This window comes from Lontra canadensis, unplaced genomic scaffold (assembly GCF_010015895.1).
Source record: "Lontra canadensis isolate GAN:19392208 unplaced genomic scaffold, GSC_riverotter_1.0 scaffold53, whole genome shotgun sequence".
Lineage (NCBI taxonomy): Eukaryota > Metazoa > Chordata > Mammalia > Carnivora > Mustelidae > Lontra > Lontra canadensis.
In genome coordinates this window covers 7,206,239-7,214,372 of record NW_022631047.1, presented here as the reverse complement: position 1 = coordinate 7,214,372, position 8,134 = coordinate 7,206,239, and the positions used below count along the sequence as shown (strand labels likewise).

At 52.8% G+C, this 8,134-nt stretch overlaps 1 pseudogene; it reads left to right on the top strand.

Moving 5' to 3' along the window:
• The first annotated feature begins 1,952 nt into the window (after nt 1-1,952).
• On the top strand, nt 1,953-3,910 carry LOC116877562 (annotated as a pseudogene).
• Nucleotides 3,911-8,134: the final 4,224 nt, after the last annotated feature.

The following is an 8,134-nucleotide window of genomic DNA, read 5'->3' as shown; positions in this document are numbered from 1 at the left end:
AAAGACTAGAACGTGTATTCTCAGGAGAGAGTAAACCACCACCTATCCAGGACAAGCCAGACCGGGGAGGGGTTAGAGGGCCATGAGGATTTCTCCCCGAAGATCTTGGGCTGGAGTCCAGGTGTGGTGGAGGGGTCTGGGACAGCATCCCAAACACAGTGACCGGTGGCCGAGGGCTGGAGGTTAAGAGCTGCCTCTCTAGTGGAGGTCAGACCCCTGAGCACTGGGTCACCTGCTGTTGGGGCGGGGAGCCCAGTGTCCCTGTGTTCTCTTACCTCAGTACCAAGGGGAGCCACGGAGAAGGAGGTGCAAGAGAAGCAAGAAACACCAGACTCTGAAAGGTGAGCATCTGCCACTCACCCCTGCATGTCCCAGGTACACTGATCCCCCTGCTCTGAGGGCCCAGCTCCACTGTCTCCAGGACACCAGGACCTGAGCCCATCCCTCAGGAAACAGAGCACTGGGTGGGAGGTGGGGGGGCTCCCGGGTGGAAGCAGGGAACCTGGTGGCTTCCCAGATCCTGGGCTGTAAATGGGTATCACTCAGCAGGGGCCCCAGGGCCTGGACTGGGGCGGGACCTCTCACTCCCACAATGGACAAGTTGTTCAACTCTGCTCAGATTCCTTGAATCTGAGGAAGCACTTTGGAACAAACAAAGTGATCCCCATCATGAATCCTGTAATCACCGTGTAGGCACGTGGCCTTGGACAATGCTGTTTGGGGGTCCTGAGTCTAATCCTCTAAAGGTCTCCCCTAAGGGGACATTGTACCCAGCCTCCTGGAAGACCCCTGGGCCCTGCTTTCTGCTGTGACCCAGTCTCCTGTTTCCAGTTTTCAGAGATTTCCTGCAAGGTCTGGTAGAGGATCAGGACCTGTTGTCCCTTCTGCAAAGGTAAAGGATCTGCCCCCTTCTCCCCTGGGTGGGCCTCCCCAAGTCTATGGTCTGACCCCCGGGCTGCAGGGAATGGCTTCTGGGGCTGTTAGCAGGCCTGGGAGGATCCATGAGGACAGACTGTGACCAAAGCCCCTGGCTGAGGGACAGCAGGAGCACTGTGACGTGGGTGTGGGGTGTGGAGGATTATGGGTACCTCTCTGGGCCCTGAGTGCTGCAGCAGCAGCTCACACTTCCTGTCCCCTGCAGCCACCTGGTGAGGCTCTCTGACCAGGGGGGCTTTCACCAGTTTTACAGCAAGCAGCCCCTGGACAGGTGCACTGAAGACTGCCAGTGGGAGCCCATCAGGCATGAGCTCTCTCATGCCTTGCTGCTCCAGATTCAGACCAACGTGGCTCCCTGCCTCTCACTACCCAGGTCTTAAATGACACTTCGGCCCTATCGCAACCCTTGACTCTGAGCTTGTCCCCACCCAAGCCCCTGCCTCTGTATCAGCCCCAGCCCCTGCCCCTCCCTCTGGCTCAGCCCCAGCCTGTCCCTCTGGACCAGGCCCAGCCCTTCCCCATCAGCCCCCGCCACTCCCTCTGGACCAGGCCCAACTCAGGCCTCTAGGTCAGCCCCAGACCCAGTTCCACCTTGCATTCTCTGTCCCAGTGGGACCGCCTTCTCTGCCACTGGAGATGGGGACCTGTGAGGTGTCTTGCCCTGTAGCCCAGAAGACACAGTCTTACATGTCAACTGCCATTCAAAACCTGGAATGTCACTTTCTGAAGAAGCAACTAGAAAGCAGCAAGGTACCCACTGTGATGAAAAAAAATCTCAGGAAGTCTTTAGCCCAGGTCACGACCCCAAAGGCCAAGGGTCCATCTCTGCCCTTCCTGGGGACTTGATGGACTCTTCACTCTGGGAGAAACTGGAGTGGCACCTTTGGAAGAGGTTCATGAAGCAAGAAAGGGGCCCGCCCTGCAGGATCCAGGTATCCCTGAAGACACAGCCTCACCACAAGTTCCAGAAGGTGCCCCAAGCACACAGCTGGCACAGTCCCAAGTCCAAGTCTGAGTCTACGGATGGAAGCTGCCAGCCACACAGAAGACTGGGTCCACGTAGCCAGGAAGGACCGTGCCAGGAAAAAGCCTGGGCAAGGATTCAAGGTCCCGTGCAGGGAGGATCCAGAAAGATCTACACAGGGTGCAATGATCTCTCCAGGAAAGGCTCCAGGAATAAATCCTGAGGAGTCAGACACAGACCTGAAGCCCTCCACAAGCAGTGAAGATGAGAAGTGCCCAGCGAAGGATCTGAGAGCCCATTTCAGGAAGTTGGGGCAGTTCAGAGAGGGTTGGATCCCTTTGGATGTTCATCCTTCCCGGCTCGCTGCCCACCACGCCTCGGACCTTCCTGGAAAGCCAAGCCCTCACATGAAACCTGGAAAGCCAGCCCTTTCCAAGGGTTGGGAACCCTGCATGACCACCTCCCATGATTTTTCCATCCTCAGTCCATACACTCAGTGGATGCTAGAAGCGGCAAAGTGCCAGTGGGGCCTCCCCCTCAAGGTTCTCAAGCCTATAAACCTCTTCAAGTTGAAGAAGGGCTTCCTCCTCTCCCGGTCCTCCCCTCCCCGCTCAGCTACCTGCATATCCCAGGCCGGCTCGGGGCCCAAGTTCGTGGGAAATCCTCCTCAGCCCTATCAAGGAGAGGTGATGAAAGAGTCTTATCCCACCTGGGTCCCCTCGGTGCTCCCCAGCCTACATGTGAGGAAATCCATCATGCTCTGGCAGGGAACTCACCTGGTGGTGGCCCTCCGGCTGGACAGGGGGCCAGGCCACCTTCTCGTACCTTCACATACAGCTTTTTGGGCAGAATCTGGCAGAATCTGGCACAGTGAGACTGCCTGGAGGACTCTTAGAAACAGCACCTTGGAGTCAAGTCCAAGTCCAGCAACGGCCACGAAGGAGCCAAGGAGGGGTGGTCCAGAGTCTCCTTCAAGACTATTAGTCCAAGGTGTTCCTTGCTGCCAACGTCTTGGTTTCTCAGGGATCTCTGTCTGGCTTCCAGAGCGGGTCCAGTGAAGACACATCTACTTCCCAGGTGCTGCATGGCCGAAGATCCCATGGCCACAGCTCCCACAGGCACCAGGACCCCTGGAATTGCAGCACCAATGTAAGAGCCTGAGCAGGTCATGTGTTCCGCCCCCCCCCACCCCCCTGAGGAGAGAGAGAGCTCCAGGAGGTTGCCCTTGAGAGAGCCTGCCAAAGAGCTGTCAGAACTGAAGGTCCTCCAGATCAGTGAGGTGAGACGTCCCGTCCAGAGCAAGGAGTCAGCAGAGGCCTCAGGAAGCAAGGTCTGTGAGATCTTGCTGAAGACGGAGGAGGCTCCTCCAGAAAACTACTTCAGGAGAAGGATGAAACACTTGCTACAGTGGTTCTTTCCCAGTAGAGGCAAAAGACTGGAAGATTCCCTTTGAAAGGGCAAGCCTTCATCATCCCAGGGCCAGGGACAAGTCATGGGCAGGTCAGCCATGGACAGCGCTTCTGCCAAGTCTCAGGTGGTCGTGTCTGCTGTGGGGCCCATCCTAGAGGAGAAAATAGTGCCTCACCAGGGGTTCAGGGCCCTGGTGTTCAGCTGGTGCAAAAACGATCTTCAGGCTTTGGCAGACCCCAATGTCTGCTATCACAGGGTCCTCTCCTACGAAGAAAAGAGGAGACAGCCAGTCCACAGGGCACCCCCAGGGGCCACAGCTATTCCAACAAGACTGAGTGGATCTGGTGGCCCTTCACCACCAGTGTGCCGGGGTACCCAGGCACACCCTGCCAGTATGGGTCCCTGGTGCTGGGCCCTACAGGCCACACCCAGCACTCCCACTGCCCCAGGCACTGCCCCCTTCAAAGATACATCTCACCTGGCCAGTCACAGTGTGCTGCTCACGCCTTTCCTGGGAGGACAACTTTCCTTCAAGGAAAAATGCCAACGGTGCAGAGAAAAACTTTTTTTTCTCACATTAGCACATCAACTATGAGCTAATGGCTTCTCTGTACCACTATTATTTTGCTTCCTCAAAATATATGTTTTTTTTTCCCCCTCATGAGTGGTGCTGGCCTCTGTGTGTGCCCTGCTGGAATGGGAGGGAAGGATCCGGGTCTGCTCTCCCCAAGAGCCTGCTTTGGCTTCCAGAACAAATGGGGCCTTGGAGGATGGGTGATCTAAGGGTCTACTCCTGCCCCCTTCCTCACTCTCCTTCAGTTTCCACGAGAAAGTGAACAAGACCCAGACCAGGACCTCGCTCTGCCCATCCTCTCCTGCTTTCCCTCCATCTGGAACTTGTGTGGCTGTAGGAGGGTCTGCCGAGGCAGAAATCCCACTCAGTCTCCAGGAAGACGGAGACCTAGGTCAGAGTGGGGCCCGCAGTTGGGAAGCACAAGGCTGGCCCTGAGGGAGAGGTGAGAAATCCTTCCCCCCACAACAGTCTCCTGCGGGGAGTAGAGGACAGCTACCACAGGAGCCGCCTCTCCCCAGGAAATCCCATCTTAGTTCCATGCAGCCTCTCTTCTCACACTTGGAGCAGCAAGGGATGAGTGTGGGGTGCACAGAGACCCCGAGGGACCAGCCGCCCAGCCCCAGGGCACTAAAGGGACCTGCTCACCAGCACCCCCTTCCCCTTCTGGGGGATGGAGTGTGTGGCTGTGGGTGGGGGGACCCTGCGCTTAGGGTGGGAGTCCAGGAAGGAGGCCAAGTGACAGGGTGTTCCCATGCCTGGTGTGACAACTGAGGACCCTTGGTGTCCCATTGCCACCCAAGGGCCCAGAGGGGAGAAGTTAGAGGCCCCAGGGCTGTCCCCATAGGGTCTCGGACCCATTCCAGCTGCCAAGCCCAGGGTTGGGGGGTGGAGGCAGTGGAGTGGGGGTTGTACAGAAGCCACCTGAGCTCCCACATGGATGGCCAGGCACCCAGAGGCAGCAAGTCCTTATGGCAGAGAAGTTAACTTCTGCACAATGTGATAAACTTGTAGGACTGTGGGCCTGGGACGGACTTGTGGTCTGTACCCTTTACATCGACGTGGGGCCCAAGGATGGCTCCCAGGGGACTGGTGGGGACTCAGAGGTCAAGGCACTGGCCTGGCTCCCGGTCTTGGTTAGATGGGGCTAACCAAGATGGGGCTTGTCCCACCCTCGGCTAGAAGATACATGTCCAGGAGGGCCGCCCCACTGCGTGCCCTGCTTCCAACCCAACATTGTCCTCTGGGGCCCTCCACACATTGCTTTGATGGAGACCCAGAGATCCCACACAGCAACCTTTGACAGACCACGTGCAGAGAAATCTGACAGAGACCCACACAGAGATGGTGCACAGAGACCTCTGACAAGAGACCCACACAGAAACCCCTCAGCACGACCCTACACAGAGATCTCCACCAGAGACTCACAGGAGTAGGAGCTAAGTTTCTGCTTATCATGTTACCATTACTTATTATCATCCACTTTGTAGACAGCAAGGCTTTCTCAGAAACACCCAGAGACCAAGCCCATCCCAGCAGCTGTTGGGCTGTGACAAACACCATGACAGGGGCCATGAATGCCCCGGTGTGAAAGGAGGAGTGGGGAGGGTGCCCTGAGGGCAGGCATCCTGCACTGCTGATTCCTACGAGGAGGATCTTCTCCAGAAGCTGTGTGCACAGGACTATGGACCACGCTTCCCCCTCTGATGGAGGAGCTTTGCTACACATCCTCACAATCCATTTCTGATGGTGCTTGACCACTTATGTAACTGAAGACCATTGGTTTCTAAAATTTTGTGAAATTTACGTTAACTAAAAATTTTGTTTCTTAGACTCTATCATTGGGGGGGATGGGCAGAGGGGGAGGAGCAAAGGAGGATGGGAGAAGGACAAGCAGACTCCCCACTGAATGGTGAGCCCAGGCTGCCGGATCTCAGGACCTGAGATCATGACCTGAGTTGAAACCGAGAGGAAATGCCTTAATCGACTGAGCCAGCCGGGTGCCCCTGACATTTTTGAACTAACTTTAGAAGTATGCAAGAGAAGAGAAAATGTTACTGAAGTATTCACAAAATGGTAATGACGGTGATGTTCTGTGCTTGTGGAGGGTTTCCTCTGCATGAAACCATGAGTCAGAACCTTGGCTTAGAGCACCTTGCTCACAACCCTAACCCCCTCCCCCAACCTCTCCCCTAAAACCTCCTCTAACGACCCCCAATAACTGCTCCCCTGACCCCTTCTCTAACCACTCCCCTAACTGCTCCCCTAACAGCTCCCACCTTCACAGGAATCCATGTAACTGATAAAGAGCAGGAAAATTTGTTGCTGTTGTATGCTTTGTAAAGCAAGGTTGCTTGTTGCCACTTCTCTTCTGGATTATTTCACAGACATTAGACAAAGCTTTAGAAGAAAGTTCTCCCTCATCTAGGAGATTGGATCCTCCCACATTTAATCACAAACCTTTCCTACAAACATTCCAGAAATGCCAATATTATACATAATATTTTCTACAAATGAATAAAAACAAAGATTTATCTCATTCATGTAAATGCTAAGAAAGAAAGATAGCGAATTAGTGATTGAAGCTGCACACCTGAGGCTTAAGCAGACCAGCAGAGACCTGCAGCAGATCAACTATAGAGAAGGACGGTGATGATGACTTTGCAATCACGGGGCAAACTATGATGTGGGATTTGAAAAATCCTAGAAATGGTCACTGTCTTTCAAGACATCCCTCCTATTCTTTCCCACAGAGTCCAAGGGGCCAGCGAAGCCTCATACATTTGATTTACCATGAGTCATAAAAGCTTTTCAATCTGGAGAAGTCCCTTTCTGAAATGGAACTACCCTTTTGTGGCATTCTTTTAAGTCACTTTATCTCCATCTATTCATTCAAATATATTTGTCGAACAGCCAAAGTGGTCATGGAGCCTGGAGGAGGACCCCCCATCAGCCTCTGCTGGTTTGAACCAGACAGACATCTGAAGAAAAGGGGCTCATCTGTGCTGAAATCTGTTCCCAGGACACGAAACGTGATTTTTTTCAGAAGCAGGATCTCAATAAATCCATGCCATGACCCTGTGTGTTAAGGTTAATCAGGCTGTTTTTTATGGAAACAAAGAAAAACAGAGGTTGAGGTCGGGAAAGTTTCTTGACCAAGGGGTCATCCCCTGAGAGGCCTGCCCCTGAGACTGAGCGTGGGAGGTTTCTGGAATAATGTCCCCCACACTAGGGCATGTGCTGGGAGGAATCCACTTACTGATGGGAGGTTTTATCTACACATACTCCTCGGTTTTCCTACCAAAAAGGACTGCTGAGTCATGGAAACACTAAGTAGGAATTCTCAGGGGAAACGCCAAGAAAGAAACATTGAAACTAGGGTGCTGAGTGACTGTATGTATTTAGTCAATCCTTCATCTGTCTCATGCCTTCAACTACCCCGTCAGCACTTGGAGGGTTCAGCCGAATGGGCTCAAAGCCCTACAAACTCTGACTAAAAGAAAGACCCCATGACAAGATTTCACCAATGCCCAGGAGCTTAAAGGACAGCAGAGAGAGCCAAGATTCCCCATCAGAAGAAGGCAGGGATATCTGGAGGAGAAAGGTACAGCTTAGCCCCTCACAGGCCTACTTTGCATGGAAAGAAAGGCAGAAAATTCAGGCACTCTTTCCCATAAGCATGGACCATCCTTCCTTCATTCAAAACTTGCCATCCAAAACAAACGAATAAAACATGAGGAAAGGCTGAGCCAGGGGAAGTGGTTTCTACCCACTACTCCTAAGTTAGTATTATGGTCTTACAATACCTCACTTTTATTGTTTAACTCTCTCTGCTCTGAGTACACTTCAGAGAAAGTTCTTAAGTGAGCATTCAAGTGAAGCCATAAAAATGTTCTGTACTGTGATCAAGTGTGCATTTTAGTGATTTATAATTCTGTTTCTGATGTAGGAAATGCTCCATGCCTCCCAACCTAAGCTTCTTAGGGGTCAGACAGATTCATGAATGTGTGCAGTCTATATTATATTTCCGTCCTGGGCTATTTTTCTTCTAAATGTTTACAGCTGCTTAAGCAGTGATTTAGAAAAAAATACTTTGACTACTTCTTTTCACTCTACAAACCCACTTCAAATATTATGGAAATATTAAAAGATGTAGTTTTCCCATTCCTTTCTTGTGCCTTGAAGCCTTTCAGTTTGTGTTTTTGAGAATGCTGTGCATTGAAAGTGACCTAGTGTGCAGGGTGTCCTGATAC